General features: G+C 44.0%; 1 long non-coding RNA gene across 2 annotated transcripts; it reads left to right on the top strand.

Moving 5' to 3' along the window:
• Positions 1 to 270: 270 nt before the first annotated feature.
• Positions 271 to 22,756, top strand: LOC132593522 (uncharacterized). 2 transcript variants are annotated; one of them, XR_009559122.1, is made up of 3 exons: positions 271 to 384; positions 13,278 to 13,406; positions 14,061 to 22,756. It is a non-coding gene; the product is annotated as an uncharacterized lncRNA (long non-coding RNA). The 2 variants fall into 2 exon arrangements; XR_009559121.1 differs by having other exon boundaries at positions 282 to 384; positions 12,868 to 13,406.
• Positions 22,757 to 23,643: the final 887 nt, after the last annotated feature.

Below are 23,643 nucleotides of genomic sequence, written 5' to 3'. Positions count from 1 at the left end.
GCGCACGGGACTCAGATGTCAGAGAATAATCCGTAAGGGAAAAGAAGAGAGAAGACAAATAGGGAGTTAATAAAAGATGAGGGAGAAATGGAAAAAAAGTCCATACTTTTGTCTGCATGGGGGCCTCTAAAACCTGAGTTTAAGGAGACTTGGAGAAAGTCTTTGCTGTGGCAAGTGATATAATAACAGCCACCTTTTATTCCAGGTTTGCTATGTGAAGGGCACACAGCTAAACCTGTCACATGGGTTATTATATTTGCTCCTGTTTTACAGGTGAGAAAAACGAGGCCCAGCGAGATTACGGAACCTGTCCAAAGTCCACTGGTGGCATTTGAAACCAAGCCCTTTTAGATCTTAACTCAGAACTCTGGTTGTTTCTGCAAGGTAATGGACCACAAAAGGAATAGTCTAGTTTGGGGGTAATAGAATTTGGGTGAAACTAAGAAGAAAATAGAGATTTCTTAGTAAACTGCCAAAAGGAAAACCCAGATTAGGCAAGGCTAGCCCCAGGTGACTATATCAAAGAATGAAGACTTAAGGATTCTCTAAAAAAAAAGACTACATCTTACAAAGACTCAGATGGTCTTCACGGTTGTATAGGAAAATCAGGTACCTACCTCCACATACAGGTATGGAATTGTGTGAGCAGCACTCTGTACCCTTTGCAACCCCATAAACTCTCCCATCTGTAGTTGAATACGTTGTTACTTTCAATACTGTAGATATTCTGTTTTCCTGGGAGGAGTGAGGAGTATGTCTGGAAAGAATGAAAAGAAAAAGTCTATACTGCCAACGTTAGAGCTCTAGGAAGAAAGGCAGTCCCGTGGATGATGGGGAATTGACAGTGAAGGGCTTGCCCGGCCTCATATTTTTTACCCCAGCTCATATCTTATAAGGTGTGGCAGCAACAAAAATTATGACTTGTAGCACAAAAAGGCCATCAACCCTCCCCCACCCAGCTCTCCACCCCCAGCTCCCCACCCCCATTTCTCAGAGAACCCTGGCTTAGTACTTGGGGACCATGGCAGTTTGCAGAGCGGAGCCAGTGTGAGGAACCAGTGTTTGGTCTGACAGCTCCTCCCTCAGACACACCTTTATGACTGAGACCCCTGGAGCCAGGGCCTGGCTGGGAGAACGTGCAAATTCCTGAACTTGGGGACAGTGAAGATCAGAGGTCCGGGGTGCATCACCCTTCACTCATCACATGTTAATTGGGGCTACTTTGGATTCTGGCATGGCATGGAAGATTCGCCCTGCACCTCCTTTTACAAGCTTCGTGACCATCAGCCTTTGTTTCCTCCTTTGGGAATTGTCTCAGGAGAATCCCAGACCATTCCAGTATGGAGCAATCACAGAGTCACAGGCTGCTGGAGTGAATAGGCACCCAGAAAGCACGCGGTCGGCCCACATATGTTGCTAAGGCTCCTGGCGACAAGCAGCTGGGCCTGGGTGTTACCTGCCTGGTGCTCCGGATGCAGTCATGGGATAGGTGGGGCTGGAGGAGCACACCTGACCTGCACCCCACATTTTTCTGAGAAGCTCTAGGCTTATTTTAGATAAACATCTGATGTTCTATCTTCCTTTGGAACTGAGGCAGAGAGAGATGGGAGGATGGCCAGGAGCATAGGGAGGCCATGCAGGTTTAGATGCTGACTATACTTCCCAGCCCACATCCACCTGAGGGGAGACATGTCAGGGGTCCCCGCGACCACCCCTAGATTTGGTAATTTGCTAGGAGGACTCACGCGACTCAGCATATAGTTGTACTTGTGGCTGAGGTTTATTTCAGGGAAAGGATACAAAGCAGAATCAGCAAAGAGAAAAGCTGCATGGGGTGAAGGCCAGAGGAAACAAGGCCTAAGCTCTCAAGAGTCCTCTCCCACTGGAGTCATGCAGGATGTGCTTAATTCCTCAGCAGCACACAGTAACAACACATGTCAAATACCGTCAACAGGGGAAACTCATTAGAGAACTAGTCCCCAAGGTTGCTTCCAGGGGCTGGTCACATAGACACCCTCTGCCTAGCATTTACCAAAATTCCAGACTTCCAGGAGGAAAATGGTATTCAGCATAAACCATATTGTTTGCACAAACAGTCTAGGCACCTAGCTATGTGATCTTGGGCAAGTTGCTTAACCTCTCTGGGCTTCACTGACCTCATTTGTAGAATACAGGTACTAAAGGTACCTGATAAGATTGTTGTGAGGTTTAAGTGGGTTAATATATGTAAAGTGCTTGCAATAGTACTTGGCAATGTGGCGAGCACTATATAAAGGTATTGTTATTAATGTTATTATTATTTTTATTATTCAAGGTCCAGTTTCCGTGATTCTCCCAGGTCTTTCTTCCTAGGTACTTGCACATTATTCTGTCCTTACTATCTCTTCCCTTTAGGCAGTGCTCTTATGGAGAAAGGGCTACCTTATTTCTCTTTATATCCCCTGTATTTAACACCAAATAGATAATCTGCTGATGTTGAGTAGATGTTCACTGAAGGATGAGACAATAATTGTAGTAATAATTCTGAATTCTTATATCTGTCCTCATTTCCTTGTCCTGTCCATTTGTTTATGCAGCAACCGATGATTTTTTTTGTCCTGGGGGTCTTTTCACATGCTCAGTAGGATTTGTAAGTGAAAACTGCATTGTAGAAACCATTCACATTAAACCAGCGTTTCTCCAACCATGGTCATGCTCATAGGTATTCTCCAAAAACAGGTTGCATGGATAAATAAGTTTGAGAAATTCTAGGTTACACAGGATTTATTTGTTGTTGTCTTTTTTATGTTTTTTTGACAGCGCCACATGGCTTGCAGGATCTTAGTTCCCCTACCAGGGATCAAACCCCGGGCCCCCTGCAGTAGGAGTGCAGATTCCTAACTGCTGGACCACCAGGGAAGTCCGCAGCTTACACAAGATTAACCAAATATCTTTCCTATAGGACTTCTCAGGCCTTTACTAGGGTAATTAATGCCCAGGGAGTTGGGTAGGATGCCAGGTAAAGTTAGCACATTTCTTAACTTTTTTTGACCAGAGGACCTTTTTCTCAGAACGTTATCATCGTCTAGTGGGACTGGTTCTATGGAGTGTAGTTGGTGAAAAACTGCACTAAGCCTCATTCTCTCCTAGAGCCGACTGGCCTAGGGCTTGGGTGTGCAGATGGGTGCCATTTAATTGCCATCTGTGGTCCCAGGCCTGTAGAGTGTCTGTACCTCTCCTAAAGCCTTTACCAAAGAATTACTGTGCAGCTCATGTATCCACTCAGTAAAGATTTATTGAGTTTCTGCTATGTGCACTGACTGTGGAGAAAACAGGATTCTTGCCAATCAAGGAACTGAGGACTCAGAACAGGGCCTGGTGAGTTGGATGTGGAGAGAGCAGGGCCCTCTGCTGGCTGCCCTGGGAGCTTGAAGGGTGAAGCTTTTGATTTTCCATCCAGACCTCTCAGTGTATAGGTGGGTATATGGGGAGATTGAAGTCAAGGAAGTGATAATTTTTAAAATTTAAAAATTTTCAAAAATTAAAAGAAGTTTTTAGTCCAAACATCTATTTGGAGGCAGACTGGAAGCAGTACTTCTCCACTGTATCACACTGACTCTGAGCCTAAGTGTCTGAATCAGAGAAACACATAGACAAGTCCAACCCGGGAAGAATTTATTCTGTGTTGCTGCCTGGTGGTCTTGAGCCTGTTCAGGACCATCATAGGTTGGATATCTTTCCCACTTCCATTTTCCCGTCAGTGACCCCAGATCAGGTTTATTTTTGCATATGTCTGTCTTCTCATTGCTTCCCTCTTTGAGCATCCTTGGTGAGGATGCCTGTGGCCTGACATGGACTGCAGTCAGAGAAGGGCACACTTTAGGAGCCAGAGGGCTCTGGCTGTGCTTTGCCAGCCAGGCAAGCGCTGGTGGGAAGAAAGTGATGAGAGTAACGCCTTCAGATGGGAGGGAGTTTGTGGTACTGCGGTTCCTGAGGTTCTGTGTACACACTAAGCAAACAGGAATGTAATGTGTGTGCTACAGATTAGAAGGAAACAGGCCACCCACTCTTGCTCCAGCCTGCTCACCGAGGCACCTGGTGTCTGATGCCAAGGAACTAACATCAGCTCCCCAAGGAAGTGCTGCTCCCTTCTCAGCAATCCCTCTCTGCTTTCTGAACGAAGTCCACAGGCTTCCAGGTTCTGTCCCCGGCACCAGACTGCATCTCTCAACTTCTCCTCTGATCTCCCTCTGTACTCGTTCCTGCTTCCTGAGAATGTGCCCCATACATTCCCCATCCTGGAGTGCTTGCTTTTACACCCTCCTTGCCCTCCACCTCTGCTTGTTTGAAATCCCATGACTTTTCCAAGGCCTGTGAAGCAGCCAGTTTGGATTCAGCTGCATATAAGAGAAGTTCTGCTGCAGGGGCCGAACCAATAGGGATCAATGTATCTCATGTAACAGGAAGCCCAGGAGCAGGCAGTCTAGGGCTGGTGTGGCAGCTTCATCCTGAATTCCTTCCAGAACCAGACTCTTTCTATCTACAGACAGCTGCTGTACTCTAAGCATAACCCAAGTTCCTGGAAGAACGAGGCAGAAGTGGTAGAAGCTGTCCTAGAAGGAACCTGCTTATGTCTCATTGGCCAGAAAGGAGTCTCCTCACCACCCCAACTGCAAGGGAGTCAGGGATGGTCTCTGGCTTTCTAGCCTCTAAGGGCCAGCTAGAAGGGAGCTGAATGGGTGGTGAATGATTTAACCTGTTTGAATTATTGCCTCTTCCCCGAAGCCTTTATCAAAGCATCTTAAACTTCCTTCATTCTTATCTAACAAGGGTAAACCTTTTTAGAGCCCTTATATATTGCCGTGGGTTATGTACTTGTCTTGCTTTTTCTTCTTCTTCTTTTAATAGATCTTTACTGGAGTATAATTACTTCCCAATACTGTGTTAGTTTCTGTTGCACAGCAAAGCCAATCAGCCACATGCATACACATGCCCCATATCCCCTCCCTCTTGAGCCTCCCTCCCATCCTCCCTATCCCACCCCTGTAGGTCATTGTAAAGCACTGAGAAGATCACCCTGTGCTATTGCCTTTTCTTCTTGATCATAAGCCTCTTAAAGATGATGAATACATCCTTGTCCCCCTCACAGCTTCTTTTGGATCGATTTGTGATTTCTGCTCCTTTCTCATATGTCCTTCCTCCTCAAAGTTTTCTTCCAGCTGTAAGACCTCAAGGACTCTTCTGACTGGGATTGATTAGCTGCCCTGGGACACTGCAAGGAGGTAAACCCCATCCAGGCCCAGAGAGAGTCAATGAAAGAGGGAGTGGAGACATCCAGGACCTCTCACTCACTGCACAGTGCAAGGGCCAGGCTGAGCCCAGAGGGACAGGAAGGTGAGAGCAGAAGGTAAAGAGAGACTGAGCCAGAATGGCATGGATAAAAGCGGGGGGTAAGACACTAGTTCTGGTGGCAGCAGGCAAGAGAAATCTGGGGAGGTCACGTTTCAGGAAGTGAGAACTCTCTGATCCCCAAATCTTGAAGCCCTTCTGAACCTCACCTTCTGATGACAAGAGGAGGGCTCTCACGAAGACCTCCTTTAGTTTTGGGGCAGGTAGAGGCCCATGTTTGGTATTATACATCAATTGGAACCAGTGTGTCTATCAATTTTATCAATTTATCCTCATGTGGGTTAGGGAAGCAAGACTTATGGGTTGAAGACTCAGGTCTGCCCTTGAGTTTTTCTGAACAAGTTAATTGCCCTCTCTGGGCTTTAGATTCCTAACTATAAAAGATAGGCCTGGCGTATATCACTAATTTTTAGATCTCTACCACTGGAACAAAAACAGATTAAAAGCTTGAAAAGATTCCTCAAGCAGCAACACATCTTCTTGGCAAGAGACACTTAACGATTTGTAGTATCTGGAGCATCTCTGAAGACTCCTGTGGCTGCAGGGAATACCATTAGGTGATCTTGTAGCTCCGTCCCTGCTCGCTGACCTTGGCCTTTTCTGATTATGGTTACAGCTTTTTTTTCCCCTCATATTTTCTGTCTACTGCAGTTTTTGCATTTTTAAAGAGATAACTAAGGTACCATCATGACGTGATTTCAAGTTGGCATGTCTCAACTCTGTACATTGCTTGTTTCTGGTCATTCCTCAGTTTCTTCATTGGAGTTTTTAATTGCCCTTCCCCACCCTAAGAGTTTCCTTTGTCCTTGCCCAGACACCCATTCATGAGATGCGAAGAAAAAGTCAGCCATTCCACATTGAGTGAGTCACAGGCAGTCAGTGAGGCTGATGCTGAAAAGAAGCCTCACACCTGGATGAGATGCTTGGTTCTACTTGGTGCCTCATCCAGGGGTGGAAGCTGCTGACTTTAACATTTTACTCATGTGGTCTCTTAGGTGCAGGCCTTTTGTGGTTGGTTTCACAAGTGACCTGCTAGACCAGTTTCACTAGGTTCTGCAAGCCAAAAAGGTGATCTTCTTCCTCCTGTTTCAACGTATTAACAGCAAAAAAAAAAAAAAATAACAGTGATACTCAACTAGCATTGATAGAGAGCCTGTTAGGTGCCAGGCCTAATCTCATTTCATCCTCCGACAGCCCTTCAGCTGACAACAGATCAATGACTTGTTGATTCAACACCTACTGTGTGCCAGGTTATTCTTGGATCTGGGTGGAACACAGAGATGATAGATTGCGTGTTAGGTGCCAGGCCTAATCTCATGTCATCTTCCAACAGCCCTTCAGGTGACAACAATGAATTGTTGATTCAACACCTACTGCGTGCCAGGTTATTCTTGGATCTGGGTGGGACACAGAAATGACTAAAATAAGGATTACATGAGATTTTTATTTTGTTTTAGTTTCATTATTTTCCCACAATGAATTTATCATGAGAAAAGATTATCCTCTCCCCCATCCCAAAAAAAGATAAGAAAAAAAAGTCAGAGCAGGCCCCATGAAGGAAATCACAGTCTAGTAGAAGAGACAGAAATGCACGGTGAACCAGCACATGTGGTAGGTCATGGTGAGTTTTATCAAAGTGGTACAAACAGCTGGGACAATTAATTGTGACTCTAGAAGCAGGAGGCCTTTACATGCTCTGTGAATTAGGAGCAATAATCATCCCTGTCCAGTCTGCCTCACAGAGTGGTTGCAAAAGCTCAACAAAATGGACACAAAGTCTCAAATCCTGTGCATCTGTACATCCTAAAAGGATTACTGCCCCGTCTGCTCATGTTTCCAGTAGAGTTGGGGGTGTTGGTCATTCTGTTCCCTCTGGCAGTTGTGCTGTGCAGGGGTCATCTGAGGACTGTCCTCTGGACAATCCTGTGAACCCTTGAGTTCACATTGTGGGTGGCAGCCCCAGGGCCACAAGTTCAGTCCTGCTGCTATATTGATTCTTGCCTCGTTTCCTGTCTTTGTCCCTTTTCCCATCTTCTTGTATTGAGCTTTCTTCATCCTTCCTACAAATCTCTTAATCCTTCTTGTCCTTTTTCCATAGTGTGTAGGTATCCCCAAGACCACTCCCAGGTTCTGTGATCTGTTAGGAGGACTCACAGCTGTGATTTATTACAGTGAAAGGACACAAGGTGAGATCAGTGAAGGGAAGAGGTACACGGGGCAGTCTAGAGGGCACCAGGCTCAGGCTTTCTGGAGTGTTAATAGATTCCCAGTAGATGTACCTTAATTCCTCCAGCAACAAATTGTGACAACACATGTGATATGTCATCTATCAGGGGTGCTCACTTGAGCCTAGGGGCCCAGGGTTTTATCGGGGGTCAGTCACATAGGTAGCCTCTGCCTGGCAGGCACCCAGACTCCAGGCTTCCAGAAGGAAAGCAGATATTCAGCATGAATCACATGGTTTGTACAAATAGCTCAGCACAGCGAGCCATTCATCATCTCAGGACTGGAGAGAGCCCTCCTGAAACCCATGTTGCCCAGTGCTAGCCAAGGGCCGGTCTTTCTGAAGTGCAGCCTCGGGCCTGCTATACTGGCTCTTTTCTGCACTGTCCACCCCCTCCATTCTTGGCCAAGGCATCTTTGCAGCAAAATTATTCTCATTAGGAGCGCATGCAGCAGGATGAGACCAGCCTGCAGCACTGACCTCAGTCATGCCCTTTAGAAGTTCGGGACTCTGCCAGTTAAACAAAGCCCAATAACCATAAAGGGCTGTTTTAGCAATCCAGCTGGCTTTCTTGTCAAGTTTTTACTGGTCCGAGGCATCAGGTGAGGTTCAGCACAGCTCTGCACGGAATGTGAAAGCTGACCCGAAGGCTTCCAAGGACGGAGGTGGTGCTAGAAAGTGCAACACACAAGAAGAGTACCCCAGAGGGTGCACGTGGAACCCCTGGAAACCAAGGGCTGATGATCTTTGGGGCACCCCATGCAGGACAGCCACTGGGCAGGCAGTACGGGTTCACAGGGCCCCCACTGTGGGTCCCCATCATGGGGCTCCCTCCGAAGGCCTCCAGTTCCATCCAGTTAGTTCAATTCAGTCCTCGGATTCGGAGGGACTGCCCAAGGCTGGCAGTTACGAACGGTGGGCTTGTCTGTGACAGAAGTTCATCCACCCGCAAGTGGACAGCATCTGCAGGTGTTCTCCACGTGAAGTGCGGGGAGCTGGGCTGCCCCTGCTGTCCCATGCTCAGAGCTGTCAGGTGTGATAAAGGCTCAGTGTGAGTTAAAAGCTTCCAGCCGCTTGGAAAGGTGCTCAGGGAGTTTTCCTTCAGGAAGAGGGGCAGCTTCCAGGGACAGTTTTGAAAAACAGGGCATTAGAGCTGCCCTGAGCCTCTCTAGGTGCTGGGATTTGGTTTTTCCTCTGTTGTTTCAAACTCAGTGTGTCCCATTCAGCAATCATAACCTTACATGTTAAAATCATCCCTTACTGTCATCCAAACCCTTCACCAGAAGGGTTGTATGCAAGAGGATCAAAAGCATTCTTACAGGGACTTCCCTGGTGGCACAGTGGTTGAGAGTCCGCCTGCCGATGCAGGGGACACGGATTTGTGCCCCGGTCCGGGAAGATCCCACATGCCGCGGAGCGGCTGGGCCCGTGAGCCATGGCCGCTGAGCCTGCGCGTCCGGAGCCTGTGCTCCGCAATGGGAGAGGCCACAGCAGTGGGAGACCCGCGTACCGGAAAAAAAAAAAAAAAAAAAGCATTCTTACAGAAAAACATTTTTATACAACTGAACCAGAAAGATAATCCTGTTCAAGAATTGGTTGGGATGAAATTCAGCATCTTCAACGCCTTTCAGAATGGACTTACATAACTTCCCATCCTTTTCATCCTGATCTTTTATCCTGTGAGCATCGATTTCTAGAGCAGGCTGCGTTTGATTATCAAACTGCCTCCTAAGGTATGGGCCCAGGAGAGAGGGGAGGGGAAGGGCAAGGGAGCTGGGCCATCGATGCGTCTGCTGAGCTGAACTGACCTGGGAACAGCAGGGAGGCATCCCTGAGAGGGGCTTGAGAGCCCCATCTGTCAGGAGGGGACTGAGGGGTTACAGGCCCTGAGGTGTGCCCTCCCCACCTGGCAGCCGCCATCAGAATACCATCAGTCTCTGTATCAGAAGCGCAGAGCCTATCAGGAGCTCCTTTTCAGAGGGTCCCATCTTGAACCTAAGCCCTTTCCTGTGGACCCTTGTATGCGACCCAGACAGTGCAGCCAGAATCCATGACATTCTCATTGTTTAGGGCCCTTTATCTACATAGGTCCCAGAGTTCCCAGAGCTCGGGTCCAGCTTTTCGTTCAGCCCAGCTCCAGCTGAGGCTACAAAGACCCAGAGCAGAGAGTATCAGATTTCAAGTTAGGCTCAGGCCCTTAGAGTCAGTGAATTCAGGACTCCAAAAAGGCCAATAGCATTTCTTTGGCAGCAGAAAAGTCTGACACTGGTGGACCAAAGGGCTGGGTTCCAAGCCCAGTGATAAGCCAGTCTTCCCTAAGCACCTTCTGTCTTATTCTTAGAGTCCAAGTTGATACACTCAGAATTTGCACAGCAGACAAGAAAATCATCAGCCTGTTAGGGTCAGCGTTTACAACATCTGATATGATTACAGGTGGGCATTAGCTACTAAAGACTGCTTTTTAAATCTCCAAAGTGTGTTTTCTACTGGTGAGTGCTTCTCTTTTCATATCAATTGCCTTTTCCCAGTGAAACCAAGGGCAACCATCAATTAGATCCCTTAAATTATAACTTGCGTAGTAAATAATATCCTGTAACCTGCCTTCATTGATTAAGCTCACCTTAATTGTTCTCTCAAATCATCTCTTCCAAGCTTCATGAAACTTAGACAATATATCACGAGACTCCTTTAACCAACCCCTATAGATAACACCTTTGATGTGTGGGTCGCTATAGAATTGGTTGCTTAAGTTGTTTTCCAGGAACATGGAGCTAGTCTTGTCCAGTTCAAACCAGTAGAGACCACTTAACTGGGCCTGTGCGAGTGTCCAGTGGATGACCTTTTGACATCAGAGGCCAAAATCTCCACCCTCAGATCATGCTAGCCACCATTTTCTGAACACACGTCCGATGAAGGAGCACACAAGCCAGATACACCTGCACAGAACACCGCTTACTTCACCTTTTCTTGCCTCCAGTCGTCTGTCCCCACACCTCAGACCACCCTGCTTCTTTATCCCATGAATATCCCAGCCCCTCGGATTTGAGACTTGTTCTCCCATGTCGTTGCTTGGCCGCCTGGTGAATAAACCCTTCCTCCACTGCAAACCTTGGCGTCTCAGCGTTTGGCTTGCGCTGGGCATTGGGCAAACGGACCCAGTTTTGGCACGCCAGAGGCTCCAATAGGCAAAACTCATCGTGAAAATCATCAGTATGGAGACTTATTCTGCTTAATATCCAAAGAGTTTAAATTCTAATTTACTCATCAGTGGCAAAAAAGCAAGGAAGTTGTGTTTAATACTTTTTATTTTTTTAATTTTTTTGCAGTTCCCCTGCTTGGGATGATCCCTCTAGCATTTGTGAAATTACAAGGATAACACTTTTCTTCAATTTTTGCCATACATCCAAATGCCCTAGCCACAAAATAAAAGCCATTTAAAAAATTTCCCCTCCCCTTTTCTTTCATTTTTCAAATTTACTCAAATCCCACGCAGTAAATTCAGCATTTACATGGTTAACATTACAGCTGCCAGGAAATCTTGGCTGGAGTGCCAGGGGTACATGGGCCTGAAGAATTGGCTGCATTGCCTCCTCCTTTATTTTTTCTCTAGTTGGTCTAAAGCTTTGCTCCTGGGAACCAATTTGCCCTCCCCCTTAGAGGAAAGAACATTACAAATGTCAACCTCTGTAGCCCACGCGAGCTCCTCTTTTGCAAGAGTTGGGCTCTGGAGGAGAGGACGAAAGCAAAGGCAACTCTCAGGCTGGATTTCCCCTCTCACTCTAGCCAGCAAGTAGCCAGGGCAGCTGCAAGCCTGTTTTTCTGGAGTTGAGCTCTCATTTTCAAAGTCTATGGGTCACTTTTCCCTCTCAGAAGAGGCAGCAGCCGAACTGCTGTTTTATGCCAGCCCTATCTCCAGAGTCATCCTGACACCAAGTGTTCAGCATCTCCTGCCCCTTCGTCCTTCATTTTCCCAAACAGTCCTTTCACTGTATTTCAGAGTCAGGGTCCTTCTGGGGAAGCCCACTTCTGACTCTGCATTGGGGTCCCCCAGAACACCCACAGGTTCATTGATTCCTTATCAGGACTCACAGGACTCAGCATATAGTTGTACTCACAGCTAAGGTTTATTACAGTGGAAGGACACAAAGCAAAATCAGCAAAGGGAAGAGGTGCATGGGGTGAAGCCCAGAGGAAACCAGGCCCAAGCTCCCAAGAGTCCTCTCCCAGTGGACACATTTAATTCTTCCAACAATGAATTGTGATAGCAGGTATGTAATCTTGCCTACCAGAGAAGCCTGCCTGACCTCAGGGGCCCAGGACTTTTAGTAGAGGTAGGTCACATAGGCACCCTCTGCCTAGCATGCACCAGAATTCCATACTCCCAGAAGGAAAGCAAAACCACATGGTTCCTACCAACAGTTTAGCACAGCAAGCCACTCTTTTCATTTAAGGAATGATAGAAACCTTCCCAAAATCTAGGTTCCCAGACTTATTGTCATATAATAATGTGAATAAAATAATTTTCACAGAGTGAACACATTTGTGTAACCACCACGTAAATCAAGAAAAAAAAATACCAGAATCCCCAAAGCCTCATTCGTGTCCTCTTCTGGTCATAAATCCATCTCCCCAAGGGTAACCACTATTGTGACTTCTAACACCATAATTTGTTCTATCTGCCCTTGAACTTCATATGAATGGAATCATGTAGCATGTATGCTTTTGTGTCTCGCTTTTTTTCTTATCATGACGTGAAATTCTCCCATGGTGTTGTGCATACGTTGCTCATTTTAATTGTTGTGTAGTATTCTTTTTGTGTAAATAAACAACAATTTGTTTATCCATTCTAATGTTGATGGAAATTTGGGTTGTTTGCAGTCTTTGCTATGAACATGCTAGTGCATATCTTTGGTGAACATACGAATACAATTGTGTTGGGTACACATCTGGGAGTGGAATTGCTGAGTCATGGGGTATGAATATGTTCATTTTACTCAATGCCCCCACACATTATTCCAAAGTAGTTCTGTTTTACACACCCATGAGCAAACCCATGAGAGATTTAGTTGTTACCCATCCTTGTTAACATTTGCTATTATCTGTCCTTTTCATTTTAGCCATTCTGGTGGGTGAGGTTGGTATTATTACATTGTGGTTTTAATTTGTATTTCCTGATGACTAATGAAATTGAGCACTTTTGTTATGCTTATTTGCCACTTGGCTATCGTCTTTTTTTTTTTTTTTCCGGTACGCAGGCCTCTCACTGTTGTGGCCTCTCCCGTTGCGGACCACAGGCTCCAGACTCGCAGGCTCAGCAGCCATGGCTCATGGGCCTAGCCACTCCACTGCATGTGGGATCTTCCCGGACCGGGGCACGAACCCATGCCCCCTGCATCGGCAGGCGGACTCTCAACCACTGCGCCACCAGGGAAGCCCAGATATCGTCTTTTATGAAGGACTGGTTCAAGTCTTTTTCTCCCCTCTCTGTTGGGTTGTTTCCCTTCCAGTTTTTACCATTTTAAAAGCAGATCAAAAAGGCAGACAAAGGAAACAGGGATGGGGAAAAACTGATTAAAGGTCGCTGCTGCATATCAGACACTGTGTAGACTTATGTCATTTACTCTGTGTGACAATCCTGCTAAATCAATATCATATCATTTTACAGATCCATTCACATTTCAAAAGAAATGAAGTGCCTACCATATTGCCCAGCACAATCCTTGGCGCTGGAGATACAATGAAGATCAAAATCAAGATGGTCCCTCCTATGGCACTTGCTGTGGGGGATAGTCAGGTAAAAGGCAGTTACAGTGCATCCTGTGGTTATAATAGAAGAAGCTCAGAGTTCTGTACGAGCACTTAGATGGGTTCTAACTCAGAAATGGGGAAGACAGGACTCCCTGAAGCAACTAAAAGGACCTGGGTGACCAGGCACAGGATAAGGGGATGGAGGTGGTGGGTCGGGAAGATGAGAAACAAGGACGGAGTGGTAGGTAGACAGCAGACCCTAGGGAGCCTGGTAAGAATTTTGGACTTATCCTGAGTTTGGTAGGAAGGTTTTCATTGGTGGGATGACAGCACGAGATGTCCCAGTTCTGAAGAAGACTTAGCTAGAAGTGAGGTCACCTATGACCACGATCCAGAGCAGCAGGAACAGCAGCCTGAATGGGAAAGTATTGGGGGAAAGAAAGAAATGGAAGAGTTAAAGAAATTAGTGTAGGAATCAGCAGGACTCGGTGATTGATGTGCTGTTAGAAAAATCCAGCATGGCTCTCAGGATTTGTCTTGGGCAGCACTTATGTTACATTGCCACCATCGACTCAGTTGCCCACAGGAGAGAACTGAAGTTCACAGAAGCAACTTGTCCAAAGTCAATCAGCTCATAAATAGTACAGCTGGGACTCAAACCCATCCCTGTTTGACAACTTCCTAATTCTATTGATTTCAGAATTTTCCTATTCAAGATTGTCTGGAACAGGAGTGCACATGCTCAGAGGAAAGGCCATGTGAGGATTCAGCAAGAAGATGGCCATCAGCAAGCCAAGGAGAGAGGCCTCAGACAGAAGCAAAGCACTCTCTGTGATCTAGGACTGTGAGAAAGAACCAAGATGGCGGAGTAGAAGGACGAGCTCCCACTCCCTCTCGCAAGAACACCAGAATCGCAACTAGCTGCTGGACAATTATCGACAGGAAGACACTGGAACTCACCAAAAAAGACACCCCACATCCAAAGACAAAGGAGAAGCCACAATGAGACGGTAGGAGGGACTCAATCACAATAAAATCAATTCCCATAACTGCTGGGTGGGTGACTCACAAACTGGAGAACACTTGTACCACAGAAGTCCACACACTGGAGTGAAGGTTCTGAGCCCCACATCAGGTTCCCAACCTGGGCGTCCGGAAATGGGAGGAGGAATTCCTAGAGAATCAGACTTTGAAGGCTAGTGGGATTTGACTGCAGGACTTCAACAGGACTGGGGGAAACAGAGACTCCACTCTTAGAGGGCACACATGAAGTAGTGTGCACATTGGGACCCAGGGGAAGAAGCAGTGACCTCAGGGGAGACGGAACCAGACGTACCTGCTAGTGTTGGAGGGTCTCCTGCAGAGGCAGGGGGTGGCTGTGGCTCACTGTGGGAACAAGGACACTGGCAGCAGAAGTTCTGGGAAGTACTCCTCCCAGAGTCCGCCATTGGCCCCAACAAAGAGCCCAGGTAGGCTCCAGTGTTGGGTTGCCTCAGGCCAAACAACCAACAGGGAGGTAACCCAGCCCCACCCATCAACATTAAAGTGGATTAAAGTTTTACTGAGCTCTACCCACCAGAGCAACAGTCAGCTCTACCCACCACCAGTCCCTCCCATCAGGAAACTTCCACAAGCCCCTTACATAGCCTCATCCACCAGAGGGCAGACAGCAGAAGAAAGAAGAACTACAGTCCTGAAGCCTGTGGAACAAAAACCACATACACAGAAACATAGACAAGATGAAAAGGCAGAGGGCTACGCACCAGATAAAGGAACAAGATAAAACCCCAGAAAAACAACTAAATGAAAAGGAGATAGGCAATCTTCCAGAAAGAGAATTCAGAATAATGACAGTGAAGATGATCCACGTCCTTGGAAAAAGAATAGAAGCAAAGATCGAGAAGATGCAAGAAATGTTGAACTAAGATATAGAAGAATTAAAGAACAAACAAACAGAGATGAACAATACAATAACTGAAATGAAAAATACACTAGAAGGAATCAATAGCAGAATAACTGAGGCAGAAGAACGGATAAGTGACCTGGAAGACAGAATAGTGGAATTCACTGCTGTGGAACAGACTAAAGAAAAAAGAATGAAAAGAAATGAAGACAGCCTAAGAGACCTCTGGGACAACATTAAACACAACACTTTAGCATTATAGGGGTCCCAGAAGGAGAAGAGAGAGAGAAAGGAACCAAGAAAATATTTGAAGAGATTATAGTCAAAAATTCCCTCACATGGGAAAGGAAATAGCCACCCAAGTCCAGGAAGCACAGAGAGTCCCATACATGATAAACCCAAGGAGAAATACACCGAGAAACATAGTAATTAAATTGGCAAAAATTAGAGACAAAGAAAAATTATTGAAAGCAGCAAGGGAAAAATGACAAATAACATACAAGGGAACTCCCATAAGGTTAACAGCTGATTTCTCAGCAGGAACTCTACAAGTCAGAAGGGAGTGGCATGATATACTTCAAGTGATGAAAGGGAAGAACCTACAACCAAGATTACTCCACTGGGCAAGGATCTCATTCAGATTCCATGGAGAAATCAAAAGCTTTACAGACAAGCAAAAGCTAAGAGAATTCAGCACCACCAAACCAACTCTACAACAAATGCTAAAGGAACTTCTCTAAGTGGGAAACACAAGAGGAGAAAAGGACCTACAAAAGCAAACCCAAAACTGTTAAGAAAATGGTCATAGGAACATACATATTGATAATTACCTTAAACGTGAATGGATTAAATGCTCCAATCAAAAGACACAGGCTTGCTGAACAGATACAAAAACAAGACGCATATATATGCTGTCTACAAGAGACCCACTTCAGACCTAGGGACACATATAGACTGAAAGTAAGAGAATGGAAAAAGATATTCCATGCAAATGGAAATCAAAAGAAAGGTGGAGTAGCAATACTCATATCAGATAAAATAGACTTTAAAATAAGAATGAGACAAGGAAGGACACTACATAATGATCAAGGGATCAATCCAAGAAGAAGATACAACAATTATAAATATATATGCACCCAACATAGGAGCACCTCAGTACATAAGGCAACTGCTAAGAGGTGTAAAAGAAGAAATTGACAGTAACACAATAATAGTGGGGAACTTTAACACCCAACTTACACCAATGGACAGATCATCCAAAATGAAAATAAATAAGGAAACAGAAGCTTTAAATGATACAATAGACCAGATAGATTTGATTGATATTTATGGGACATTCCATCCAAAACCAGCAGAGTACACTTTCTTCTCAGGTGTGCATGGAACATTCTCCAGGATAGATCACGTCTTGGGTCACAAATCAGCCACAGAAAATTTAAGAAAATTGAAATCATAGCACACATCTTTTCTGACTACAACGCTATGAGATTAGAAATGAACTACAGGGAAGAAAACGTAAAAAACACAAACACATGGAGGCTAAACAATACATTACTAAATAACCAAGAAATCAAAAAGGAAATCAAAACGTACCTAGAGACAAACTACAGTGAATACACGACGATCCAAAACCTATGGGATGCAGCAAAAGCAGTTCTAAGAGGGAAGTTTATAGCTATACAAGCCTACCTCAAGAAACAAGAAAAACCTCAAATAAACAATCTAAACTTACACCTAAAGGAACTAGAGAAAGAAGAACAAACAAAACCCAAAGTTAGCAGAAGGAAAGCAATCATAAAGATCAGAGCAGAAATAAATGACATAGAAACAAAGAAAACAATAGCAAATATCAATAAAACTAAAAGCTGGTTCTTTGAGAAGATAAGCAAAATTGATAAACCATTAGCCAGACTCATCAAGAAAAAGAGGGAGAGGACTCAAATCAATAAAATTAGAAATGAAAAAGGAAAGTGAGAGAGTGGCATGGACATATATACAATACTAAATGTAAAATAGATAGCTAGTGGGAAGCAGCTGCATAGCACAGGGAGATCAGCTTGGTGCTTTGTGACCACCTAGAGGGGTGGATAGAGCAGGTGGAGGGAGGGAGATACAAGAGGGAAGAGATATGGGGACATAGGTATATGTATAACTGATTAACATTGTTATAAAGCAGAAACTAACACACCACTGTAAAGCAATTATACTCTAATAAAGATGTTAAAAAAAAAAAGAAAAAGGAGAAGTTACAACAGACACCACAGAAATACAAAGCATCCTAAGACTACTACAAGCAACTCTATGCCAATAAAATGGACAACCTGGAAGAAATGGACAAATTCTTAGAAAGGTATAACCTTCCAAGACTGAACAAGGAAGAAATAAAAAATATGAACAGACCAATCACAAGTAATGAAATTGAAACTATGATTAAAAATCTTCCAACAGGGGCTTCCCTGGTGGCGCAATGTTGAGAGTCCGCCTGCCGATGCAGGGGACACGGGTTCATGTCCCGGTCCGGGAAGATCCCACATGCCACGGAGTGGCTAGGCCCGTGAGCCATGGCCACTGAGCCTGCGTGTCCAGAGCCTGTGCTCCACAACGGGAGAAGCCACAACAGTGAGAGACCCGCGTACCGCAAAAAAAAAAAAAAAAAAAAAAAAAAATCTTCCAACAGGGCTTCCCTGGTGGCGCAGTGGTTGAGAGTCCGCCTGCCGATGCAGGGGCCACGGGTTTGTGCCCTGGTATGGGAAGATGCCACATGTCGTGGAGCACCTGGGCCTGTAAGACATGGCCATTGAGCCTGCACATCCAGAGCCTGTGCTCCGCAATGGGAGAGGCCACAGCAGTGAGAGGCCCGCGTACCGCAAAGAAAAAAAATCTTCCAACAAAAAAAAGTCCAGGACCAGATGGCTTCACAGGCGAATTCTATCAAACATTTCGAGAAGAGCTAACACCCATCCTTCTCAAACTCTTCCAAAAAATTGCGGAGGAAGGAACACTCCCAAACGCATTCTATGAGGCCACTATCACCCTGATACCAAAACCAGACAAAGATACTACAAAAAAAGAAAATTACAGACCAATATCACTGATGAATATAGATGCAAAAATCCTCAACAAAATACTAGCAAAGAGAATCCAACAACACATTAAAAGGATCATACACCATTATCAAGTGGGATTTATCCCAGGCATGCAAGGATTCTTTTATATATGTAAATCTATTACTGTGATAAACTATATTAAAAAATAGAATAATAAAAACCATATGATCATCTCAATAGATGCAGAAAGAGCTTTTGACAAAATTCAGCACCCATTTATGATAAAAACTCTCCAGAAAGTGGGCATAGAGGGAAACTACCTCAACATAATGAAGGCCATATATGACAAACCCACAGCAAACATCATTCTCAATGGTGAAAAACTGAAAGCATTTCCTCTAAGATGAGGAACAAGACAAGGATATCCACTCTCACCACTATTATTCAACATAGTTTTGGAAGTCCTAGGCATGGCAATCAGAGAAGAAAAAAGAAATACAAATTGGAAAAGAAGAAGTAAAACTGTCACTGTTTGCAGATGACTTGATACTATACATGGAGAATCCTAGAGATGCCACCAGAAAACTACTAGAGCTAATCAATGAATTTGGTAAAGTTTTAGAATACAAAATTAATGCACAGAAATCTCTTGCATTCCTGTACACTAATGATGAACTATCTGAAAGAGAAACTAAGGAAACACTCCCATTTACCATTGCAACAAAAAGAATAAAATATCTAGGAGTAAACCTACCTAGGGAGACAAAAGACCTGTATGCAGAAAACTATAAGACACTGATGAAAGAAATTAAAGATGATACCAACAGATGGAGAGATATACCATGTTCTTGGATTGGAAGAATCAATATTGTGAAAATGACTATACTACCCAAAGCAATCTACATATTCATTGCAATCCCTATCAAATTACCAATGCCGTTTTTTACAGAACTAGAACAATAAATCTTAAAATTTGTATGGAAACACAAAAGACCCCGAATAGCCAAAGCAATCTTGAGGGAAAAAAACGGAGCTGGAGGAATAAGACTCCCTGACTTCAGACTATACTACAAAGCTACAGTAATCAAGACAATATGGTACTGGCACAAAAACAGAAACATAGATCAATGGAACAAGATAGAAATTCCAAAGATGTACCCACGCACCTATGGTCAACTAATCTGCGACAAAGGAGGCAAGGATATACAATGGAGAAAAGACAGCCTCTTCAATAAGTGGTGCTGGGAACACTGGACAGCTACATGTAAAAGAATAAAATTAGAACCCTCCCAACACCATACACAAAAATAAACTCAAAATGGATTAGAGACCTAAATGTAAGACCAGACACTATAAAACTCTTAGAGGAAAACATAGGAAGAACACTCTTTGACATAAATCACAGCAAGATCTTTTTTGATCCACCTCCTAGAGTAATGGAAATAAAAACAAAAATAAACAAATGGGACCTAATGAAACTTCAAAGCTTTTGCACAGCAAAGGAAACCATAAACAAGATGAATAGACAACCCTCAGAATGGGAGAAAATATTTGCAAATGAATCAACGGACGAAGGTTTAATCTCCAAAATATATAAACAGCTCATGCAACTCAATATTAAAAAAACCAAACAACCCAATCCAAAAATGGGCAGAAGACCTAAATAGACTTTTCTCCAAAGAAGACATACAGATGGCCAAGAGGCACGTGAAAAGCTGCTCAACATCACTAAGTATTAGTGAAATGCAAATCAAAACTACAATGAGGTATTGCCTCACACCAGTTAGAATTGGCATCATCAGAAAATCTACAAACAACAAATGCTGGAGAGGATGTGGTGAAAAGGGAACCCTCTTGCACTGTTGGTGGGAATGTAAATTGATACAGCCACTATGGAGAACAGTATGGAGGTTCCTTAAAAAACTAAAAATAGAATTACCATGTGATCCAGCAATCCCACTACTGGGCATATACCCAGAGAAAACCATAATTTCAAGAGACACATGCACCCCAATGTTCATTGCAGCACTATTTACAATAGCCATGTCATGGAAGCAACCTAAATGCCCATCAACAGATGAATGGATAAAGAAGATGTGGTACATATATACAATGGAATATTACTCAGCCATAAAAAGGAATGAAATTGGGTCATTTGTAGAGATGTGGATGGATCTAGAGACTGTCATACAGAGTGAAGTAAGTCAGAAAGAGAAAAACAAATATCGTATATTAACACATATATGTGGAACCTAGAAAAAATGGTACAGATAAACTGGTTTGCAGGGTAGAAATTGAGACAGATGTAGAGAACAAACATATGGACACTAAGAGGGGAAAGCGGCGGGGGTGCGTGATGAACTGGGCTATTGGGATTGACATGTATACACTGATGTGTATAAAATTGATGACTAATAAGGACCTGCTGTATAAATAAATAAATAAAATAAAATAATTTTTTAAAAAACGTTGTCTGGACAACAGCCATGAACAGCTTTGGCCAAAGCACACAGTTCCTTTGAAAGAAATATTAAGAATCTCTCCCACCCAATCCCCTGTTGCAGAGAACTAGTCACTATCCCAAAATTCAGCCTGGGTCATGAAAGTATCAGTAACCTGGGTTGCGAAACCTGAGTTCAAGTTCTGGTCCTGCCACATTCCCTACCTTCTCTGGGCCACAATTTCCTAATCTAAGAATTAATGGGCTGGGCCTGTTGACCTCTAACAGCCATCTCAGTATCGTCTTCTAAGATTCTACATGTCTGGGGAGCAGACAATGTGCTTAAACATGTAGGGTTATAGGCTAGAGGCATTCTGGAGACCATTTAGTTTGACTTTCTAAATGACATGTTATCCTCCTCTAATGGTGTCCCAGCTGTGACCCATGTAAGCTGGGGCGTGCACAGACCCATGTCACATTGATCAAGCCAGAATTTGTGACTGGAGCTGCAGAGAGGAATCTTTGAACACTCTCTAGGAATCAGTGTGTAATGAGGAATGAGAGCTGCTGTTCTAGAAGATGCTGGGAAATCACCAAGGTGTGTGTCACCCACAGGAAGCCAGTGGGAAGGTCGAGGGCCTCCACAGAAAAGAAATCAGCCCTGTGAAGTGTCAGGCATTCAAGATCAGGGAGGGAAGTGGCTGAGAGTTAATCCTGACTCAGCTCTAAAATGTGTTTCTGGTGCCACAGAAAAAGAATACATAGGGAAAATGAAGCAAGGGTTCAAGCCCTTGAAGACTTAAATATATGACATGACACTGTAAAACTCCTAGAAGAGAATATAGGTAAAACATTCTCTGACATAATTCATACCAATGTCTTCTTAGATGAGTCTCCCAAGGCAACAGAAATAAAAGCAAAACTAAACAAATGAAACCTAATAAAGCTTACAAGATTTTGTACAGCGAAGGAAACCATAAACAAAAGGAAAAGACAACATACGGACTGGGAGAAAATATTTGCAAATGATACAACCAACAAGGGCTTAATTTCCAAAATATACAAACCGCTCATACAACTCAACAACAAAAAACAAACAACCCAATCAAAAAATGAGAAGACCTAAATAGACATTTCTCTGAAGAAGAAGGCATTCAGATGGCCAACACACTCATGAAAAGATGCTCAACATCTCTAATTATTAGAGAAATGCAAATCAACACTAAAATGAGGTACCACCTTATACCAGTCAGAATGGCCATTATTAAAAAATCTACAAATAACAAATGCTGGAGAGGGTGTGGAGAAAAGGGAACCCTCCTACACTGTTGGTGGGAATGTAAATTGGTGCAGCCACAATGGAGAACAGTATGGAGGTTCCTCAAAAAACTAAAAATAGAGTTGCCATATGACCCAGCAATCCCACTACTGGGCATATATCCGGACAAAACCATAATTCAAAAAGAGTCATGTACCAAAATGTTCATTGCAGCTCTATTTACAATAGCCAGGACATAGAAACAACTTAAGTGTCCATCAACAGATGAATGGATAAAGAAGATGTGGCACAGGGCTTCCCTTGTGGTGCAGTGGTTGTGAGTCCACCTGCCGATGCGGGGGATGTGGGTTCGTGCCCTGGTCCGGGAGGATCCCACATGCCACGGAGCAGCTGGGCCCGTGAGCCATGGCCGCTGAACCTGTGCATCCGGAGCCTGTGCTCTGCAGCAGGAGAGGCCACAACAGTGAGAGGCCCACGTACTGCAAAAAAAAAAAAAGAGGATGTAGCACATATATACAATGGAATATTACTCAGCCATATAAAGGAACGAAACAGTTATTTGTAGTGAGGTGGATGGACCTAGAGTCTGTCATACAGAGTGAAGTAAGTCAGAAAGAGAAAAACAAATACCATATGCTAACACATGTATATGGAATCTAAAAAAAAAAAAAAAAAGATGGTCAGAGGAGCCTGGGGGCAAGACGGGAATAAAGATGCAGACCTACTAGAGAATGGACTTGAGGATACGGGGAGGGGGAAGGGTAAGCTGGGACAAAGTGAGAGAGTAGCATGGACATATATACACTACCAAACGTAAAATAGATAGCTAGTGGGAAGCAGCCGCATAGCACAGGGAGATCAGCTCGGTGCTTTGTGACAACCTAGAGGGGTGGGATAGGGAGGGTGGGAGGGAGACGCAAGAGGAGGGGATATGGGGACATACGTATATGTATCACTGACTCACTTTGTTATAAAGCAGAAACTAACACACCATTGTAAAACAATTATACTCTTAATAAAGATGTTTTTAAAAAAAACCCAAAACCCCCCAAAAACCCCAAAACGATACATGCATCCCTATGTTCATAACGGCACTGTTCACAATAGCCAGGACATGGAAACAACTTAATGTCCATCAATAGATGAATGGATAAAGATGTGGTACATATATACAATGGAATACTACTCAGCCATAAAAAAAGAATGAAATAATGCCATTTGCAGCCACATGGATGCAACTAGAGATTATCATACTAAGTGAAGTCAGAAAGACAAATACCATATGATATCACTTATATGTGGAATCTAAAATGTGACACAAATGAACCTATCTACAAAACAGAAACAGACTCACAGACATAGAGAACAGACTTGTGGTTGCCAAGAGGGAGGGAGGGGGAGGGTTGCATTGGGAGTTTGGGGTTAGCAGATGCAAACTATTATATATGGGATGGATAAGCAACAAGGTCCTGCTGTATAGCACAGGGAACTATATTCAATATCCTGTGATAAACAATAATGGAAAAGAATATAAAAAGAATGTATATATGTATATAACTGAATCACTTTGCTGCACAGTAGAAATTAACACAACATTGTGAATCCACTATACTT

This window comes from Globicephala melas, chromosome 15 (assembly GCF_963455315.2).
Source record: "Globicephala melas chromosome 15, mGloMel1.2, whole genome shotgun sequence".
NCBI lineage: Eukaryota > Metazoa > Chordata > Mammalia > Artiodactyla > Delphinidae > Globicephala > Globicephala melas.
The sequence above is the reverse complement of the archived record's forward strand: the minus strand, read 5'-3'. Positions and strand labels throughout refer to the sequence as shown.